Raw genomic sequence first — 22,267 nt, 5'->3', positions numbered from 1 at the left:
CATTTTAGATGTGAAGTTGCAGATAGATTTTATTACTATTATTTTGTGAAAGTGACAAAAAATCTCTTAATCGAGTGGACTTAACAGTCTTATTTGTAAAACCCTCTAGCAAGGTGACATTCTGACTGAGTGTTTAAAATCCTATAACAAGGTCACTTCTAACAAGTTGAAGATCCTAACAGATCTGAGGGAAATCCCTTAACCGGGTCACATCTAGCAATGTGTTTGTAATCTTTAACAGGATTTGCTTTTAACCGAGCATACTCTAGAAGAGTATAATTCTTAGTGGGTCCGAAATCCCACAATGGTTTTTCCCTATTTGGGTTTCCACGTTAAATCTGGTGTTATGAGGTTTATGATGTTTATATGCTTTTGAGTTTGCATGTTTAACAATTTTGGTTTATTAAATGAAAGATATGTTATCGAGGTTGAATCTAATGTTTTTATGGATGATTAAGTTTGTATGATTCACCCCCCCCCCCTCTCATCTTGTTGGCTATTGGATCTATACTTATATTAAGTATCAGAACTATCAATTGGTATTAGAGCTTTGGACTCCAGAAGGAAAGTTTAAAGGCACTTGAGTTAAAGATCCAAAGATGTATAAGAGGGATGCACCGAAGCTGAAAAAGTCACGTTTCTCTACATGGCAGAAAAGGATGAAGCTACATCTATTAGGAGTTGGAGAATATGCTGTATACTATCTGGAGAATGATTTTGTCACACCGAGCACCTATCCATTGACTATGGAAGAGATAAAGGGAAAGCAAGAACATATTCAAGCAATGATTGAAATAACATCTGCATTGACCGATTCAAAGTTTAATGATCTAGAAGGCTGCAATGATGCAAAGGCTATGTGGGATAAGCTCATATTAGTATATGGAGGAGATGAACATGTTCAAAGAGAAAAAGTAGATAGTCTAAGAGGACAACTTGAATCTATGAGGATGAATGAAGGTTAGAACATAACTCAATACAGTACTAGACTAAAGGAGATTGTCAATCAAATCAAAGGAGTAGGTGGAACTATTGAAGAAAAGGATATAACAAGTAAGTTGTTGAGAACCCTTCTACCAGCTTATGCAATCCAAGTCTCTGCAATCAATGAATTGAGGTCTGTACCTAATATGCCAGTTTCTTTAAATGCTACTATTGGTAAGCTACATGCATTTGAGTTAAGTAACTTTGATAACAGTGGATCATTGGTAAATAAAGTTGAATCTACATTTAATTCTTTTCATCTTGATGAATCTAATGATTTCAATGAAAGAAAGTATAATTACTTTGAAGGAGATCACAGTGGAGCAAGTGAAAGATTTTGTAAGAACATGGAGGCAGTACACAAACTGTATGAGGAAATCAGAAAACAAGAAGAGTTTGAAGCACTTTTAGCCAAAAGGTTACTGAGAGGCAAAGGTAAGTATAAAGGGAAACTACCTTTGAAATGTTTCAATTGTGATAAGATAGGACATATGGCTTCTAACTGTACTGACAAAGATTCTACTCAAAAGAGAGATTACCGAGATGATAGACATAAAGATAATCATTACAGAGGACACCGAGACTTCAAAAGAAGAGATAGAAAGACATGCCTAATAGCTGATGAAGAATCCAATCATGATAAATCAGATGAGATTGATACAGAGGAAGTAGTTTATGTGGCTATCAAAGATGGATCAGATGAAGAAAGGTATGAAGAAAAATCCCTAATATCTCACATAAACACTAATGATTCTTGGATTATAGATAGTGGATGCTCACATCATATGACAGGAGATAAACACAAGTTTGTTATATTAATAGATTATGATGGAGGCTATGTTAGATTTGGTAATGATGCACCATGTTCGGTAAGAGGTAAAGGATCTATAACACTTCTTTATAATACAAGATGCAATGATGTTTATTGGGTTGAAGGTTTGAAATACAATTTGTTGAGTGTAGCGTAGCTAAACAACACAGGTTACCAAATAGAATTTCAGAAGGGAATTGTCAAAGTTAATGACAAGAATGGAAAGTTAGCTACTACCGGGACACAAAAAAAAGGTAACACATTTCACCTTGACTCAACTCAGAATAAGTGTTTAAATGCAAAGTTAGATGATACCAGGTTATGGCACAAAAGGTTTTGTCATGTAAATTTTGATAATCTGATCAAAATAAGTAAGAAGCACCAAGTAAGAGGTCTACCAAGTCTTTAAAAACCTGAGAATGCTATGTGCCGAGGATGCCAGATGGGTAAGATGACAAGATCAAGCTTTACAAGTAAGTCTTACACTTCTGAGGGAATTTTAGATCTAGTGCATGCTGATCTTTGTGGTCCTATGAAAGTTCAAAGTTATTATGGTGATAAATATTTCATATTATTTGTGGATGACTATTCAAGGATGATGTTAGTAATGTTTCTAAAAGAAAAATTAGAAGCTTTTCAAATGTTTAAATGGTACAAGGCAAGAGTTGAAAATGAAATAGGAAGACAACTGAAATGTCTTAGATCTGATAGAGGAGGAGAGTTCACATCTGATGAGTTCAACTTATTCTGCAATGATCATGGTATTAAAAGACAAGTATCTGCACTGAGAACTCCACAGTAGAATCAAATAGCTGAGAGAAGAAACAGATCTATTGTGGATTGTGCTAGAACACTGATGATTGAAAAGAAGGTGCCACAAACATTTTGGAGAGAAGTAATAAGCACAACAGTTTACACCTTGAACCGAGTTCAATTGAAAAAAGGTACTTTGAAGACACCATATGAAATCTGGTATGATAAGAAACCTAATGTAAGTTATTTTAAAATCTTTGGAAGTAGAGGCTATGTTCACAAAGATGATAGAAATGGCAAATTTGATCAGAAAAGTGAAGAAGGAATGTTTCTAGGTTATTCTTCTAGAAGCAAAGCATTTAAATGTCTGATCAAATCATGTAACAAAATAGTAGAAAGTGCAAATTTGAAAATTGATGAATTTGCAGAAAGAAATGATGAAGGAAATTCCAAGGAACCAGAAGACTATGATGAATTTGTCTATGTTCAATTGAGAAGTCTTACTGAGAAGACTGTTGAAGAAAATGAAGAGAATATCTAGTTACCGAGTGATGAAGAAGATCATATAGAGCCTACCAAGCCTATATTAGCCAATTATGTCAAAAGACATCATGCACCAAGTCAGATTATAGGAGATAAGGATGATCAAGTAATGACAAGGAACAAATTGAGACAGAACACATGTCTGATATCTAAATTTGAACCGAGAATAGTGAAAGAGGCATTTAACAGTGAAGATTGGGTAAATGCTATGAGATAAGAGATTGATCAAATCAAGAAGAATGACACATGGACACTAATCCCAAGACCAAAGGACAAAAATGTAATCGGTACAAAGTGGATTTTCCGAAACAAGCTAAATGAAAAAGGAGAGGTCATTCGAAACAAGGCAAGACTAGTTTGCAAAGGTTATGATCAAGAAGAAGGAATTGATTACGGTAAAAATTTTGCACCTATTGCTAGACTTGAAGGAGTAAGAACATTGTTGGCCTATGTTGCTTTAAAAAACTTCAACATATATCAAATAGATGTCAAATTTGCATTTCTGAATGGAATATTAGAAGAAGAAGTTTTTATTGAACAACCTGAAGGATTTGTTGAAGACAATAATAAGGATCAGGTATGTAAATTGAAAAAAGCTTTATATGGTTTGAAACAAGCACCTAGAGCATGGTAAGAAAGATTGCACTCTTATTTGACTAAGATTGGTTTTATAAGGACAAGTGAGAACAACAACATGTACATGAAGAATGATGAAAATGGAATACTGATCTCAGCCATATTTGTTGATGATATTATATTTTGTGGAAATGACTCTTTATGCAAGAACTTTGGAAATGAAATGAGCAAAGAATTTGAGATGTCATTAATCAGTGAGGTAAAGTATTTTATAGGTTTACAGATACTGCAAATGAAAAATGAGATTTTCATTACTCAATCCAAATACATAAAGGAAATCTTGAATAAATTTGGAATGGAAGATTCAAAACCAGTAAGTACTCCTATGACTAACAACTGTAAATTGTCAAAGAATGATGAATCTGCATCTAATGATGAGACACTTTACCGATCCATGATAGGAAAGCTACAATATGTTGTTCACAATAGACCAGATATAGCACATGCAGTAGGTATAGTTGCAAGATTCTCTGCAGATCCTAAGGAAACACATATGACTGCAATCAAAAGAATTTTAAGATACTTGAAAGACACTGAGGATTATGGCTTAGTATATTAGAAAGGCAATGATTTTGATTTAAAAGTTTATACTGATGCTGATTTTTAGGAGAAAGACTAGTGAGTTGGCTTAGCAAGAAACAAGGATGTGTTTCACAGTCAACAATAGAAGCTGAATACATTGCTGCAACATTGAATTGTACCAACATTGCATGGATCAAATAACTATTGGAAGGCATAAATGAGAAATTTACCGAGCCAGTAACTATATTCTGTGACAATAATAGTGCCATTAATATTTCAAAGAATCCTGTTATGCACTCTAAGACAAAGCACATCTCTATCAAATATCATTATCTTAGAGAAGAAGCTCAAGAGAAGAAAGTGGTGTTGGAGTATGTTAGCACAAAGGAACAAATAGTAGATATCTTCACCAAGCCACTACCAAGGGACACTTTTGAATATCTCAGAAGTAAGTTAGGGGTCCTACCCCTATCTTCTACTCACTAACCGAGTTCGGTGAAAGCATCAATCCGAGGACTCTATTGAATATCTTTTGGGAGTTGATGCTGATTTATACACTTTAGGATATTTTCTAAAGGTGTACAAGAATTATTACAGGAAATAAGACAGGGAACAGAAGACAAAATGCTCTGACCGAGACTGAATTGATACACAACAGCAGGAAATCACTTTATACAGGAAGAAATTATGTTTAGTTCTTTACTTTTTGGCGTTGTTGTCAATGGGGGAGAAGACTAATGAGAAGACTACAGATTGGAAAGAAGACTGAATGAAATAGGAGAAGTCTAATGTACGGGGGAGAGCATTTTAGCATTTCAGAATCATAGCAATCTGAATCTTTTAAGGGCAAATCAATTGGTTTTTCCATCAATGCCAAAGGGGGAGATTGTTGGAAATATTACATTATAACAGACAATGAAAGATTGTTGGCATTTCATAAGGATATTAAGAAGGTTGTTGATGATTATGGATATAACTGATTAAAGATGTTTTACTATCTTGATATTATTATTTTGTCATTGATGTCAAGTAATTGATTTTCTAATTCAGTATGATGTTGCCATATCTTGAGAAGTATGATTTGAAGATTGTAAAGATGTCGGTAAAAGGCACAAGAAAGAATATGATGAATAAGGGGATGAATAAGGTATTCAATGGGCAACTAGTACCGAGTCAGACAATGATGAGATCATGATGTTTTAGATTGTTTTAACATCATACATATGTTGTAAAATGTAAAGGTTAATACTATACTATGTTATCAAGCAAAGAACCTAGTCGGTAAACCCTAAGGTTATCGCTATCGTTTAATGAAGGCGAAATGTCTACCGAGTGAAGATTAGTATTCATCGAGTTGTTATCGAGTTGTAACCGAGCTATAATAGAATGCATTAAATGGTTACATGCGATATTTAATGAAGGAAACTGATGAGATGGAACTGATTAAATGATTGGTGAGCCGTGCATGAAGTTTGTTAACAAATCTAAGGCAATGGAAAGTCGGCATGAAGATCTACAGCTCAGATTGAACTGCAATACCTTGGCACAAGTTCCAAGAGATGTATGAGAGTTCCAAGGCGTGGTAAAACATTTTCACATCGAAAGATGCATTGAACCTGGACAAGATCAAAGATTTGATGGCTAAGATTGATCATGGGAAATGTGATCAAGGAGATTAAGAGGTTACCTAATTGTTTATAAATAGGAAACTGTTGATAAACAATGTATGCGGGCAAGTGTATGCACAAGGATGCTACATAGTGATTATCGAGCATAGAAGCTTGAAGACCTGTTAGAATAACAGAGTATAGAAGCCTAGTAGATAGACAAGATTAGTTCTATGTCTAGATTGTATTGAACAAATAGGAATATGCTTTAGCATTTTAGATGTGAAGTTGCAGATAGATTTTATTACTGTTATTTTGTGAAAGTGACAGAAAATCTCTTAACCGAGTGGACTTAATAGTCTTATTTGTAAAACCCTCTAGTAAGGTGACATTCTGATTGAGTGTTTGAAATCCTTTAACAAGGTCACTTCTAACAAGGTGAAGATCCTAACAGATCTGAGGGAAATCCCTTAACCGGGTCACATCTAGCAATGTGTTTGTAATCTTTAACAGGATTTTCTTTTAACTGAGCATACTCTAGAAGAGTATATTTCTTAGTGGGTCCAAAATCCCACAGTGGTTTTTCCCTATTTGGGTTTCCACGTTAAATATGGTGTTATGAGGTTTATGATGTTTATATGCTTTTGAGTTTGTATGTTTAATAGTTTTGTTTTTATAACTGAAATATATGTTACCGAGGTTGAATCTGATGTTTTTATGGATGATTAAGTTTGTATGATTCACCCCCCCCCTCTCATCTTGTTGGCTATTGGATCTGTACTTATATTAAGTTTCAGAACTATTGTTGATTTAGGATTCAGGTGAAACAAGTTACCTTTAGTCTACTTGCCGGTTGCAATCAGTTCACCTTTTCTCCCATAGGTTTTGTGCATACCATTCCTAAACTCCAATGGATAACCTTTGTCATTGAGTTGTGCTTTAATCCTTCAACCTAGTAGATATCATCTATACTTCTCTTTCCATTAAAAGAAATAGTTCCCTTACCTTTTACCATGTAGGGTGAGTCATTACCGAATCTCACCTTTAGAGAAAGAAATTTTCTCTGGTCACCGGTTATGTGGTGTGAACAACCACTATCTATGATCTAATCATCAAAACTATCCATGCGAGACACTAATGCCTTCTGATTAGATGTCTCCTCTTTGATGGCAACAAAGACAATGTCTTCATTAGCATCACCCTCAGATTCCTCATCATTGACACCACCACCAATTGCAATAAGACAATCTCTTTTGCCTTTAACTTTGTACTTCTTGAACTCCTCATGCTTGTGCTCATTGTCACCATTAGGACAGTTAGCTGCAATGTGTCCAATCTTGTTACAAGACAAGAATTTCAAAGGTAATTTACCTCTGTACTTATTGATATCTCTAGGCAACCGCTTAACCAATAATGCTTCCATCTCAACAATACTATCTTCATCATTAGCATATTTGCTGGATCTAGATTCATAATTGTGACTGACATCTATACTTTTCCTCACATATGGGTTAGAAACTGAAGCTCTAAATGAAGACTCAGATTTCTGAGCACTACCATCATATCCATTTAATTCAAAAGTGGTAAGCTAACCAATTATGGAATTCAGAGTTACCTTAGTTTTATCAATTGACTTTAGCTCTTGAATGGCTGCAACTCGGATAGCGTAGTCTGGTAGAAGGGTTCTCAACACCTTGCTAATTATTGTGGCATCTTAAACTTTACCACCAGCACTCTTGATCTCATTGACTATCTCTTTTATCCTCTGACCATACTGTTGGATAGTTTCACCTTCAGCCATTTGCATGTCATCGAATTTTTCTCTTAGACTCTCTTCTTTGGAAATCTTCACATGCTCATAACCGCTGTAGATTTCTTCAAGTTTCTTCCATAACTGATAAGCAATCTCTAGACCATCAACATCAACATATTCTACATCAGACAAAGAATTGATAATAGCCTCTAGAGCTTGATCATTTTCTTGTTTCTCTTTATCTTGATCATCAGTCATAGTCCCACTAGGTGCAACATATTGAGTAACAACATGTTCCCAGTATTGACTTCCAAGACTCTTGATATATATTTTAATTCTATCACTCCATATCCTATAGTTCTCTTTGTTAAACTTCAGACCTTCCTTCTTCATCATGAACTACAAGATCTTTACCTCAAGCTGTAAGGCTTAGACCTTAGAGGACCTGAAATGCTTTGATACCAATTGATGGTATGATGGAGGAATAAGGATCCGATCAAATACTGAAGGGGGGGGGGGGGTGAATCAATAGATAGAAAACTTGATACACTTTCACCTAACTCAAAATCAACCTCTCAAGACAAACACTAAATTGACTGGTTTCAATACTGAACTTCAAATGCAATAGTACTGACAAGATTAACCGGTTGACTGTTACAACAGATTAATAGTAAAATGACTTAAAACTTACAAAACCTTTTATCTTGATAATTCAAATACTTTATTGACTGTAGTTAAAACATGTTGCAGTTTGCTTATGGTTGTCATAACATATCGAAGTGGATTTAGCAGTTAAGCAATTCAACAATAAACGTAACCACAAAAACATTCACCACTTGATACAATATTTTTGACATGGAAACCTAAATGGGAAAAACCATGGTGGGGATGAATACCCATAAGTATTCTAAACTCTTCTGAAGTTTGCCCTATCAGGAGCATAGTTTGTTAAAGCTTTGCAAAAAGTTATGTTAAGAACAAATGCTATTAGGGACCACCCAGTTAAGGGATTGACTATAATGCCCTATTAAAAGAAATTCACTGTTAGGAGTAACCTCAGTGGAGGATTTAGAATCCAAGCTAATGGATCACTTGGTTAGAGGATTTGAATAAAGAAGCTTGTTAGAGCTTACCCGATTAGGGGATTTAACTGCTGTAAGAAAACAACAGGGGTTTTCTGATCTATTTGAATAGCACTACACTTGCTTTTTCAAATCCTTTTCATGCTCTTATCTATCATTACGCATACCATAGATATATTATCAAGTTTGGCAACCACTCACTCACTCTCAACTAGAAGTTGGTCAACACTCAAACAAAACAACTCATCAACCTTATAAACAAACAAATTGGTTCAAGTATGACCGTTGGATTACATAGAAAATAACATAGAAATCAATGCACGTCACTCAAGATATTGTTGATCGCTCCTTGATTACCACTTCATCAAACTCTGTAACTCATCACACGGTTTGCATTAGATGCAATGAACTTGCTCATTCCCAAGATAAAAAACTGTTGTCTGTATGCACCAAGAAACATTTAAAATATTTATCAATCAACATGCATACATGTCATAATCTTTGTCATTCACTATTTGATCATAATCTAATTTAACTCCATTGGTTAGGGTTTGGACTTCTTCTACAATTAGGGTTACCAGTTCAACTCTTCATAACATAAGTAATACCAGTTTCCAATACAAACTCTCATACTGGTTGCATTACCCTTTGCTAGATCCTTCTACCAGTTGCATGACAACATATAACATCATTACAACATTATAAGCTGACATCATTCATAACTAGACATCATAACCGGTTTATTGACATCAATGACATCATAACCGATTGCTTGTTAAAACCACTTTTCTTGTTTCCAAGAAACGATTCTTTCCATAGTCATGGTGTTTGAAAATGATCATTTTTAAACATGATATAAAGAAAACAATATTATCGGAAAACCCTATCATTGGCACTAATCCTTGCATTATAAATAGCTACTGACTTCACACTTCCTCTTCATTAGGCATCGGGTTCCAACCTATTATCAATCAGCTCCACTTTTGTCTCCTCCTCAATAAGCATCCAGAGATATGCTGAAAATTCATTTTCATCCAATATGAGTTCTTGACCTAGGTTAGTGAGGTCAAAGAGGATATCATCTTGCATATGCTCAACATCTAGCTATATCATAGACCCTTTTCATTTAAGCACCAAGTCTCAAAACTAATTACCAAGGCCCCTTCTTGCAACAATTTCTTCCTCCAAATGTTGTTCATGATTTTCAGTTTGCTTTACAATCTTTTCTAGTAGAGTGATAGTCTTTCTATATTTGGAAAATTCAATGTCATTTCCATGCAAGAGATCACAATCCTAGGATAATATTCCCTTGATCAGTTGTTGGCCAATTTAGGTATGAATTATTAAATGTCAGTTGACCATCATGATGATGAACCATTTGGGAAAATAAAAATCATAATGGCATGCATTACTCTGATTGGCTCTTGAGGGTGGTGCATAAAATTTCTTGCAAAAAGATGATAATATCAAATTTTATGGTTTCCACCACCACCTTTACGTTCTTCCAACTATTTAATTTATCATTAATAATGGTACTTGTAAATCTTTCCTTGATTTGTTTCTTCAAATTTGAGTGTCACATGGAGACAAGCTGAGCTGGAAGTATGGAAAACAAAGACTTTAATGCTCTGATACTCTGACATCGGGTTGCAAGAGAATGTTGGGCATCAAGATAAAATAGGAAATGAGGTTGATGTGAGCTTCTTGTTATCTCCCAATGAACATCAGATCCTCTTCAAGTATTGCAACATTGGGTAAAATTGGAACACAATGACCCCAACACAAGGTTCTGGTATATCAAGGTTTTACCGATAAGATTTAGCCAATAAAAGGAAAAAAATGATAAGATAAATCATATTTTTTGGATAGGGGTGGGTTTCTTTGAAAAATAACTGGAGGCTAACAATCCTAAAATGCATTATGTTTTCTTTAGTTTAATTTGAACTATAATTAAATATATATTTACACTTCAAAGTTTAAAGTATTTACTAAATAAAATATAATAAATTGAAATCAACATGCCTGACTACCATAGACCTGCTGCATGAGCTCATTTTTGGGGACCATGTTGTCTGTACCACCAACCTCACAACTAGCCCCATAATGTATGCATTGATGGTATATTGAATCATATACACATGCAATGTCATCTACCCTGTAGCATACCTCGAAGTACGTAATTCACTGGTGACTACTAGTCATGCTAGTAGTATGTGGCATAGTTGCAACACCATCATCTATTGCTACACCATCATGGGATCCTACACCATCATTTGGGCCAAGAGGATGTGATAACTACATACCATGCTAGATAATGGTGTTAGTTAGTGATGCAACTTCTTGAAGAGTCTCCATCTCCATAGACTCCTTCAAAGCTATAAGGATCCTGATGTGCACTAAGGGTTTCAAAGTATGTGGATCTCGATTCTAAACATTTTGTACATGTCGAGCCCCTAGTTTATCTTGGGTAGATCCTCCACCTCTTCCTTGGAACTCCCTCATATAAAAATAATTAGGGAGCTCATTGAGGATGAAATTGTAATATAGTTTCCTCAAAAAATACAAAGGCACCCCAAAGTTATTACAAGGAGGTTAGTCAAAGACCATCCACCACCTATCCCAAAATTGTGTTTTCATGTAAATGTGATTACACCAATGTATAGGAAACCTCTTTGAATTAAGAGGGAGGGTCTCCTAGGTTTGAGGATCAGTTAAAAGAGCACATATTTGTGCTTTACTTATTTCTTTTTTCTTTTCAGCATCATATTGTTGGTATTATAGATGTGTTGCATTAGTTTTGTCATTTATGTCAACACTTATCCTTTTGGAGATCTACATTGTCGTTTTGGAACTATGGTTATATTGGTTTACTCTTGAACTGGCACATTGTATTCACTGACAAGGTCAGTGACTTATGCACAGTCATCGATATATGCTCACCAACAGGTTATATGGCTCACTGACACTGATGATGACTTGTTATCATCTAGAGATCACTTGATTATGTCGAAGACATGGTTTGGATAATTGGGTTTGGTGTTTTGTTTATTAGTCTAATCGTGTTGACATATTTGTTGTTATCGGTAGATTGGTCTAGGTTATGGACCAGTATACGTTACCTATTTCAGATCAGCACAACACATTATGGAGATGATTTATTGATTGGATATTGTTGTAATTGTATTGAGCTGACATGTTGTATCACATCAAGAATTATTTGTAATTGATTTAATTATAATATTATTAGTGACCTGACCTACACATTTGGTCTTAGGTTTTGTATATATGTAAGATCTCATTTATGAGATAAACATATGATATGGTTATGGTATGGTATTGTAACAGGGTATGTGTGAATATTAAAGATCATATGAGCAGACGATAAAGAAGGTTCAAGGAAGGTTTGAAGGTATTTATCAGAGCTTAACCCATACTGAATCTAGCATTGGAGATGCTATTTTGAGCACTACATTATTCTAGGATTTAACCATCCTATTGTAGTCATTGTGACTCCCAATTGAGCAGTGTGCTCTAGGCAGTTGGCCTTTCTGCATGTGTAGACCCCATTTGTATACACATACTATTTGCAGTAGTATCATCTTATTGTGGGTAAGGTTTCCCACCATGGTTTTTCCCCTTATAGGATTTCCACGTCAAAATCTTTGTGTTATGTGTTGTGGATGTTGTTTCTCTTTATGTTTCATGCATTAAGTTTCACCGGTATTGATATTAGCTACCAATCTGTTAACCGACATTAAGTTTGGTTTACCGGTATTAAGTATTAAGTTTGATTAAGTTATAATTTGGTTGAAATTCATTGACAACTGATTCACCCCCCCCCCCCCCCCCCCCCCCCTCTTAGTTGCCCTTCTGGTTCCTAGCAATTGGTATCAGAGCTAAGTTTGCTTTTTGCAGAAGCCTAACAACTTGAGGAGATCCTATGGCAACAAACATTTTTAGGAAGGACAATCCTAATGTTGATGGAACTAACTATGGTATATGGAAGATCAGAATGGAGACACATCTGAATTGCATTGGAAGAGACATATGGGAAGTTACAAAGAATGGCTATGTTGGTCCTACTCCGAATCAACCTAATCCACTAACTTTGGTTAAAGATCAAGAAAATGATTGCAAAGCAAGAGAAGCACTTCTGAGCACATTATCGAAATAGAAAATTATGGGATTATCAGACCGATCTATTGCTAAAGATATTTGGAATAAATTGGAGACATTGAATTAAGGAGATACCACTATCAAAATTGCAAAACTGGAATGTTACTAGGCCAGGTATGAAAATTTGAAAATGGAAGAAGATGAAAGAATTTATGCTTTTATGGAAAGAGTTAATGAAATTGTTTTAGGAATACAATGTTGTGGAGGATCCTTAAGTGAAGATGAAATTGTTTCTAAAGTTTTAAGAGCTTTGCCATCAGCTTACAAAATGAAAGTAATTGCTATTAATGAGTTGAGAACAATACCTAATACATCAATATCTAGAGATACCTTGGTTGGAAAACTATTAGCATTTGAGCTTGAGGAATTTGGTCTTGTTGGTATAGTTAAGACAGATTTAGCCTTCATAGCATCATCATCTACAACATCATCATCATCATCATCTAACAAATCTTATTGGAAAGCACTGTATGCTAAAGAACTTGAAGATATTAGGAGGGAAAATGAAGAACTGGAAGAACTTGAAGCACTATTTGCAAGGAAAATGTCTAAAGGTCTAGTTGGAAGTAATTATGAAGATAAAGCATCCTTTAAATGTTTTAATTGCAATAAAGTTGGTCATATAGCATCTAGATGTCCTGATAGACATGCAAGATTGAGAGAGGAAGATAAAAGAACATATAAGCCTAACCCTGAATATCAGAGATACATATTTAATAAGAACAGGGATAAATCATGTTACTATGTTGATGAAGGAGTTGCAGATGATTCTGATGAAGAACCGACAGACAATGGATGGGCATTTGTTGCAATAAAAGACTATTAACTGACACCTACTATTCCACAGGTAGAGCAGGCCCTGACCGCTAAAATTGAAGAAAAAAATGATTGGATCATTGATAGTGGATGTTCACATCATATGACTGGTGATAAAAGTAAATTCTTATCTTTTCAGGAATATAATAGAGGTCTAGTAAGATTTGGCGATGATAAAGCTTGTTTAATCAAAGGAAAAGGCACTATATCTTTGGATGGTAAGCACAATACTGACAATGTTTATTATGTTGAAGGTTTGAAGCATAATCTTTTGAGTGTTGGTCAATTAGTTGAAAAGGGATTTCAGTAACAGTTCAAGAATTATAAATGCAAAATCATGAACAAAACTAGATTGGAGATTGCAATCGGTAATCTAACTAAAGATAATATCTTTCATTTGAATAACAGTGATAAGACATGTTTGATTGCACATATTGATGAAAGTTGGTTATGGCATAAGAGACTTTGTCATGTGAATTTTGATTGCATTGTATAGATCAGTTCAACTAAGGAAATAAGAGATTTACCTAAGATTGTGAAACCTCATAATCCGGTATGTAAGGAATGTCAAATGGGAAAGCAAGTTAGAACAACCTTTTAAGAGTGTTTCTCAGAAATCCAATAATGTTCTTGATTTAATTCATACTAACTTATGTAGTCCAGCAAGAACAAGAAGTCTATAGGGAGAGAGATATTTTATGCTAATTATTGATGCCTATTCTAGAATGTGTTGGGTTACTTTTCTCTGGGAAAAATCAGAAGCTTTTGGAAAATTCAAGTTATACAAGGCAATGGTAGAGAATGAAACCGGTAAGAAAATAAAATGTTGGAGATTTGATCAAGGAGGAGAATTTACATCTAAGGAATTTAATACATTCTGTGAAGTGAATGGAATCAAAAGACAACTATCAGCACCCTGGACACCTCAGCAGAATGGAATTGTGGAAAGGAAGAACAAAATTGTTCTAGAAGCAACTAGAAGCATGATATTGGAAGCAAATCTACCTCATGTTTACTAGAGAGAAATAGTAAATCCAGTGATTTATAGTTTCAACAGAGTTCACATCAAAGGTGAAACCAGTAAGACCCCTTATGAACAATGGTTTAGTAATACTCCTACTCTTAAATACTTTAAAATATTTGGAAGCAAATGCTATATTAGGAGAGATGAGTATGTTGGTAAATTTGATCCTAGAAGTGATGAAAGAATATTTCTTGGTTATTCATCTAAGAGTAAGGCACATAGATGTTTTAATAAAAGATTGTAGAAGATCACTAAAAGTGCTAATGTGAAGATAGATGAACACTTTAGAGGAAATTCAAGGTCTGTAGATTCTAAACCGATAGTTGAGATGATCATAAATGAACCAATACAGATTGCACCAATATAGAATGTGGATCCAGTGACACTGACATCATCAGAGAATTCCATAGTGACTGAAGAACAACAACATACGAATAAACCTAGCTATGTAAGACTAAATCACTTAGAAAATTAGATAACTGGGAATAAGTATCAAGGTGTTATATTGAGAGGAAGACTAACAAATGAAAAGGTATGCTTAATTTCTAAAATTGAACTAGCATTTGTTATTGAAGCATGTCAAGATGAACATTGGATAAAAGCAATGTAAGATGAATTAGAACAAATTGAAAAGAACAATACATGGACATTAGTTCCCCAACCTAAAGACAAAAATGTAATTGGCACTCAATAGGTATTCAGAAATAAACTTAATGAAGATGGTAAGGTAATCTGGAACAAAGCAAGATTAGTTTGTAAAGGATATTCACGGAAAGAGGGAATTGATTATATTTAAACCTTTGCACTGGTAGCTAGAATTGAGGCAGTTAGATTATTTATTGCATTTGCAGCTCATAAGAACTATACAATATATCAGATGGATGTAAAATGTGCATTTCTGAATGACAATCTTGAAGAGGAAGTTTACATTGAACAACCTGATGGATTTTCATTGACAAATGTTAAAGATATGGTTTGCAGATTAAGGAAAACTTTGTATGGATTAAAGCAAGCTCCTAGAGCTTGGTATGCTAAATTGGACAAATATCTTTTGAAGCTTGGTTACACTAAAGGTAATGTTAAAAAAAACTTATATTGCAAAGTGACTAATGATGACATCTTGGTTATTGAAGTCTTTGTTGATGATATCATTTTTGGAGGAGAAGATGGATTGTGTAAGGACTTTGCTAACAAGATGTAGGAAGAATTTGAAATGTCTATGATTGGGGAGATAAAATTCTTTTTAGGATTGTAGATTTCACAAACTGATAAAGGTATATTCATATGTCAAACAAAATACTTAAAGGAACTACTAAAGAAATTTGGTATGGAAAACTCTAAACCTGTAAGTACTCCCATGACTACAACTAATAAATTGACATTGAAGGATGATTCAGCTCCTGTTAATATGACAAGATACAAATCTATGATAGGAGGTTTACTATATTTGACTCAATCTAGACTTGATATAATGAATGCAGTATGTATTGTTTCAAGATTTCAGAGTAATCCTAAAGAAAATCATGAACCAACAGTAAAAAGGATTTTCTGGTATCTACAAGGCACAACAAATCTTGGTTTATGGTATCCTAAAGATTAAAATTTTGATTTATATGAATACACCGATGCAAATTGGGTAGGAGATGTAGATGACAGAAAGAGTATCACTGGCGGTGCATTATTTCTTGGTAGCAGATTGATTTCCTGGGTAAGCAAGAAGCAGAGTTGTACATCATTATCAACAATAGAATTAGAATATGTTGTAGCAACAACTAATTGTACTAAGGTATTATGGATTAAGAAAATGTTGAAGGACATAAAGGTAAAATGCAAAGAACCTATAACCATTTATTGTGATAACTTAGCAGCAATTGATATATCAAAGAATCCGGTATTTCACTCTAAGACTAAGCATGTTTCTATCAAATATAATTTTCTGAAAGAGAATGTTGAAGCAAAATAAGTAAGATTGATATATGTGAATACTAAAGAGAAGATTGCAGATATCTTTACAAAACCTTTGCCTAAGAAAACCTTTGAATATCTCAGATAGAATCTTGGGGTAATACCCTCACCAACACAGATTTAGATGATTGAAGATTGTCATCAAACCAACAGAAACTAACATAGAAATCTTTTTTCGGCTTTGATGGAGGAGAGATACTTCTCAAGGGGAGTAGTTGGTTGTATGTTCTGGTATTTCTTCTTTAGTGCTTTAGCATTTGATGTCAAAGGGGGAGAGAGATCTATGGAAAAAAATTCTTTAGAGAGATATTATTCATTGAGGGAGAGATATATACCCTTTGTATTTTGGTTTTGATTTTTGGTATTGATGAACTCTAGAGATTGTTGGATTTGGGTTTTTGGCATTCTGTTTTGGCACTTAGATGTTTTTCCATCTAGTGTTTCCATCAATGCCAAAGGGGGAGATTGTTGGTATTATGAATGTGTTGCATTAGTTTTGTCATTGAGGTCAAAATTTATCCTTCTGGAGATCTACATTGTTGTTTTGGCACTATGGTTATATTGGTTTACTGTTGAACCAACACATTGTGTTCACCGGCAAGGTCAGTGACTTATGTACAGTCATCGGTATATGCTCACCAACAAGTTATATGGTGCACCGACACTGCTGATGACTTGTTATTATCTGGAGATCACTTGATTATGTCAAAGACATGTTTTGGATACTTGGTTTTGGTGTTTTGGTTATTGGTCTAATCGAGTTGACATATTTGCTGTTACCGACAGATTGGTCTAGGTTATGGACAAATATACATTATCAATTCCAGATCAACACGACACATTATTGAGCTCTTTTATTGATTGGATATTGTTGTAATTGTATTGAGCCAACATGTTGTATCACATCAAGACTTATTTGTAATTGATTTAATTGTAATATTCTTAGTGAGCCAACCTACACATTTGGTCTTAGGTTTTGTATATATGTAAGATCTCATTTATGAGATAAACATATGATATAGTAATGGTATGGTATTATAACATGGTATGTACGAATATTGAAGATCATATGAGTAGACCATAGAGAAGGTTCAAGGAAGGTTTGAAGGTGTTTATCAGAGCTTAACCAGTACTAAATCCAACATTGGAGATGCTAGTTTGAACAGTACATTATTCTAGGATTTAACCATCCTATTGTAGTCATTGCGACTCCCAATTGAGCAATGTGCTCTAGGCAGTTGGCCTTTCTGCATGTGTAGACCCCATTTGTATACACATACTATTTGCAGTAGTATCATCTGATTGTGGGTAAGGTTTCCCACCGTGGTTTTTCCCCTTATAGGGTTTCCACGTTAAAATCTTTGTGTTATTTGTTATGGATGTTGTTTCTCTTTTTGTTTCATGCATTAAGTTTCACTGGTATTGATATTAATTGCTAATCTGTTAACCGAAATTAAGTTTGGCTGACCGATATTAAGTATTAAGTTTGATTAAGTTATAATTTAGTTGAAATTCACTGACAACTGATTCACCCCCCCCTCTATTAGGATTGATGATAGTCCAAAGATATTGAGAGGGGGGGGTGAATCAGTATCTAACCGGTTTACAAAATATTTAACCTTATTAAGTATTTTGCATTTCAAAATAGTGTACCGGTAAACAAGAATTAATACAGTAAATAGGAACAGTAAAGAAAACATAGAAAGCACACCATAACATAAGATGTTTAACAAGGAAACCCGGTGTGGGAAAAACCTCGGTGGGATTTGTGACCCACAATATTCACTCACTGGCCAATGAATAGATATTACTTACAAGAGGGGCCTGCACATGCAGGAAGGCCAATTTCCTAGAGCTCACTGCTCAATTACAAAGGGAAGTCTCACTGACTTACAAAATGGATATGAGAATCCAATATAATGTACTACTATAATTTAGCATCTGCTATGCTAGGTTCAGTACTGGTTTAAGCTCATACTATAACCATAAACCCTTATACAAAATCTACCTTAATATTCGCTTATCACTTCTACATCCATGATACCTAATTACAAAATGATTTACAAGATCTCATACATATATGAGTCTATTACAATATGCCATGTTGGCTTACAAAAGATATTACAATTAAATACAAAAAGTTATTCCTGTCGGTTGGGATACCGGTGAACATTGTTGTCGTTGCCAGTGAAATGCCTACCGGTGTCGGTGCCTATGCCGGTGGTTGTGCCTGCTAGTTTCCACAATGCTACAAGGTTGCCATCAATGACAACACATTCAATCACCTTCAATTCTCATTGGAGTGTGCAATGCCAACAATCTCTCTATTTGGCATTGATGGCAACTCTCATGAGAAAAATCCAAAAACTGTATCCAAAAATGAAGTCCAAAATTTTACCAAAAATGTGTGCTAAAAGGTGTGCTCCCCTGGGTAGATGATCTCCTCTGATAATCATTTTTCTCTATCCTACTCCTCCCCCTTTGACATCAATGACAAAGGTTGTCAAAATTGTCAAATGAGTGCAGTTTTCAGCTTGAACTTTGTAACCGGTTGGTTACAATCTGGAATAAGTCTGCTAAGACTAAATTCAAGCTCTAAATAAACTTGTTACTGTCCTTCATATCTTCCTCAGTTCTCTAAATTGTATCGGTGAGATGATGCATTTGTTCTTCCAGTGTCTTTTGACCTTGAATTAGTGCCTCAAAGATTTCTTTCCCCATAGAGATAAGATTATCTAACTTAGGACTGAGTTTGCACTTTAGCTCTCTGGATTTTGCCTTTATCCTTTCCTTCTCTTTCTCTTTCTTCTCCAATTTTTATTCAAATCCAGCAATTTCCTAATCAATAACTGATATAGGTTCAGATGAACCAATGATATTATCAACTATGTCATTAATCTCCTTTTGAACTTTGCTGATTTCTTTGTCAATATCCACTGTCAATAGATTTGTCTTGCAGGTATCTCTGTATAGTTCCTTAAACTCCATAATTAGTGTGCTTAGTGTCGGTAGAAGAGTATCAATATGTTCCATGCACTTCTTTATTGTTTCCTCAAAGAATTTCTCTTTTTCTTTTTCATTTTCTCCTTGAATGTTTCTTCATTTATTTGATCAACAGTTAATATACTGCGAGTAATATATTTAGACAATGTGCCTAACTGACTCAAAGAATCCTTATTATCTATATTGCATTTGGGTGTAATCAACTTAAGAATAGGAATTGTGTTATCAATTGCCTTATACGCCAATGCATTACAGCCTATTATTTTCTTTATTGAATCCAAAAGTACTTTAGTTACATTGGTGGGTCTAAATTCTATCAGTGAAGTACTAGATGTCTGCCCAACTACCTTTACAATCTCAGTGCTTCTGGTGGGAGTAACCGCTTTGCTTGTCTCAAGCTCTGGTGGGCCAGTTTGTGTTTTCATTTCCACTAGAAAATGTTTTGGTTTCTCTGTGGTTACTGGTTTCACTATCTCAATGTGTCCTCGTGACTCTACAGGTTTCTCTACTTGTTTCACTGTGTTATCTACTACTAGTATCTTCATTGGTTTTTCTTTATTCTGTGCTACCGGTATCTTAGTTAGTGTCTCTGTAGGTTTCTCTGTGCTTGCATTGGTATTGTCAGTAACCATTTCACTAACCTAAGGTTCCTCTAAATGCTCAGTTTGCTCTGCTTGTACCCCAATCTTAATGTGTTTTGCTTGTGTTCCAACCTCAATAACATCTATCGGTTGCTCAATAGAAACATCTTTCTTTTCCTCTGTGCTTTCCTTATCAACTACAATGTTAACCTCCTGAGTGTCTATGTTCATAGTGTACAAAATTTTAGACTCAGGGTTTGTATCCTCATGTGGTGTATCCATATTTTCAGTAGCCAGTGTACTATCAATCTGTACCGGTGGAGTAGCCAAATGTGGTGGTAGGCTATTAGTTACTTTAATGTTTGGTAGTCCACCTACCTTGCCTTTCCCCTTGTCTCTGTTCTTTTTATAGACTTTGAAAGTCTTAGGTCTTTTCAGTTCTTCTTGTTTTTCTTTCTCAATAAAGAAGATGTCCCATTTGTCAGTTGTTTCTTCTGAAATTTCATTAACCCTGCCAGCCATTAGGCTCACATGCCGGTGTCCACTTGCAAAAGCTGACCTATTAGCTTCACTAATCAATTCATCAATTTCTTCAATAGATTTGACCGGATGTACAACTAGAAGTTTCTCAATTTTAATTTTCTTATCTAGCTCCATAATTGCTAACCTCTTAGCATCTAACCGCCTATACAATTCACTAGGCAAGTCATCTACAACTTCTATTAACACTTTCTTATATATGTCAAGATGTAGGATGATTCTATTCTTTATAATTTCTTTCTCTTCATTAGTGAATGTATCATATAATTTGCTCACATTGGATAAGTTTTCGTCATCAGTTATTTCATTTAGTAAGTTGCCCAATGGTGGTATAACCTGTTGCTTATTTTTCTTCTTTGGTGTCAACTTCTTTTATGGTGGTCTCACTACCTATTGCTTCTGCCTTGGTGTTCTTGTTTTCTTGGGAGGAGGAGAGGGTATCGGTGATGGTTTTCTTTTCCTATCAACTCACTTAAACTCAGCAGGAATTTCACTATCAGAGGATGTACCAACTGGTGAGAGATGTGCCTTCGGTTGTCATCCTTCTAAGTCACTTTCCTTTATTCCATTTATGTTCATGACATTTTATTTAATTTCCTTAACTTGTTTAGATGCACTCCTTATGTATTTTTCTCTTCTCTTTCTCTATTTTAATGTTTGTACATCACTTTCTATTGTTTGTGCATTTCCAAAAACCTTTTCTTCTGGTTCTCTAGGGTCTTCTAATAGGGCTTTGGCATAAGTTTCAATGATGTTTACATCTTCCTCATATCCCATTTTTGTTACCCATACAGTTCGAGGAAGAACTGCCTCCATCCATATCTCATCCTTCTTGATTATAAAACATATTTCCTTCTCATATTTATCTACAATACTTTGTGGTAATCTCTCTATTGTTTTCATTTTTGCTTTGAATGTTTTAATGTACTCTATTATATTATTATCATTATCTGTCCCCATACCGATGAAGATATCTAATAGTTGTTTGCCTACCAATATATCATAGCCAAAGTCTTTCTTACCAATACCGAGAACCTCTTTTGTAAGATACAACATCAGACATACCAAGAGATTGCCAAAACAAAAAGTACCTTTCTTGTCTCCTTTGATCTTTTTTAGATTATCTATTAACTCATCCTTTAACCACTCACATACATCTATCTTTGCATCACTGTTGACCATATCATATGCACTTTTAATACAAAAACTAGAAACAAAGTTGAGTCGGTTTGCATGGGTGGCCTTATAACCTAAAATCATACTTATGAATCTAACATTCACATCTTTTACATCATTCACACTCAGGGATCTACTATCATAGGTTGCTCCTATTAATTGCATGATAGTGTTATTAGGAACCTTTTTAGTTTTATCTGGCCTGCTACCAGTGGAGGGTAAGACAATCAGTACCCTAACTGCTTCCTTAGTGATTTTACAAACAGAGTCTAGCCAAAATAATTCACCATGAACT

The sequence above is a fragment of the Cryptomeria japonica genome, chromosome 5 (genome assembly GCF_030272615.1).
Source record: "Cryptomeria japonica chromosome 5, Sugi_1.0, whole genome shotgun sequence".
NCBI lineage: Eukaryota > Viridiplantae > Streptophyta > Pinopsida > Cupressales > Cupressaceae > Cryptomeria > Cryptomeria japonica.
This window is presented reverse-complemented; position numbering follows the sequence as displayed.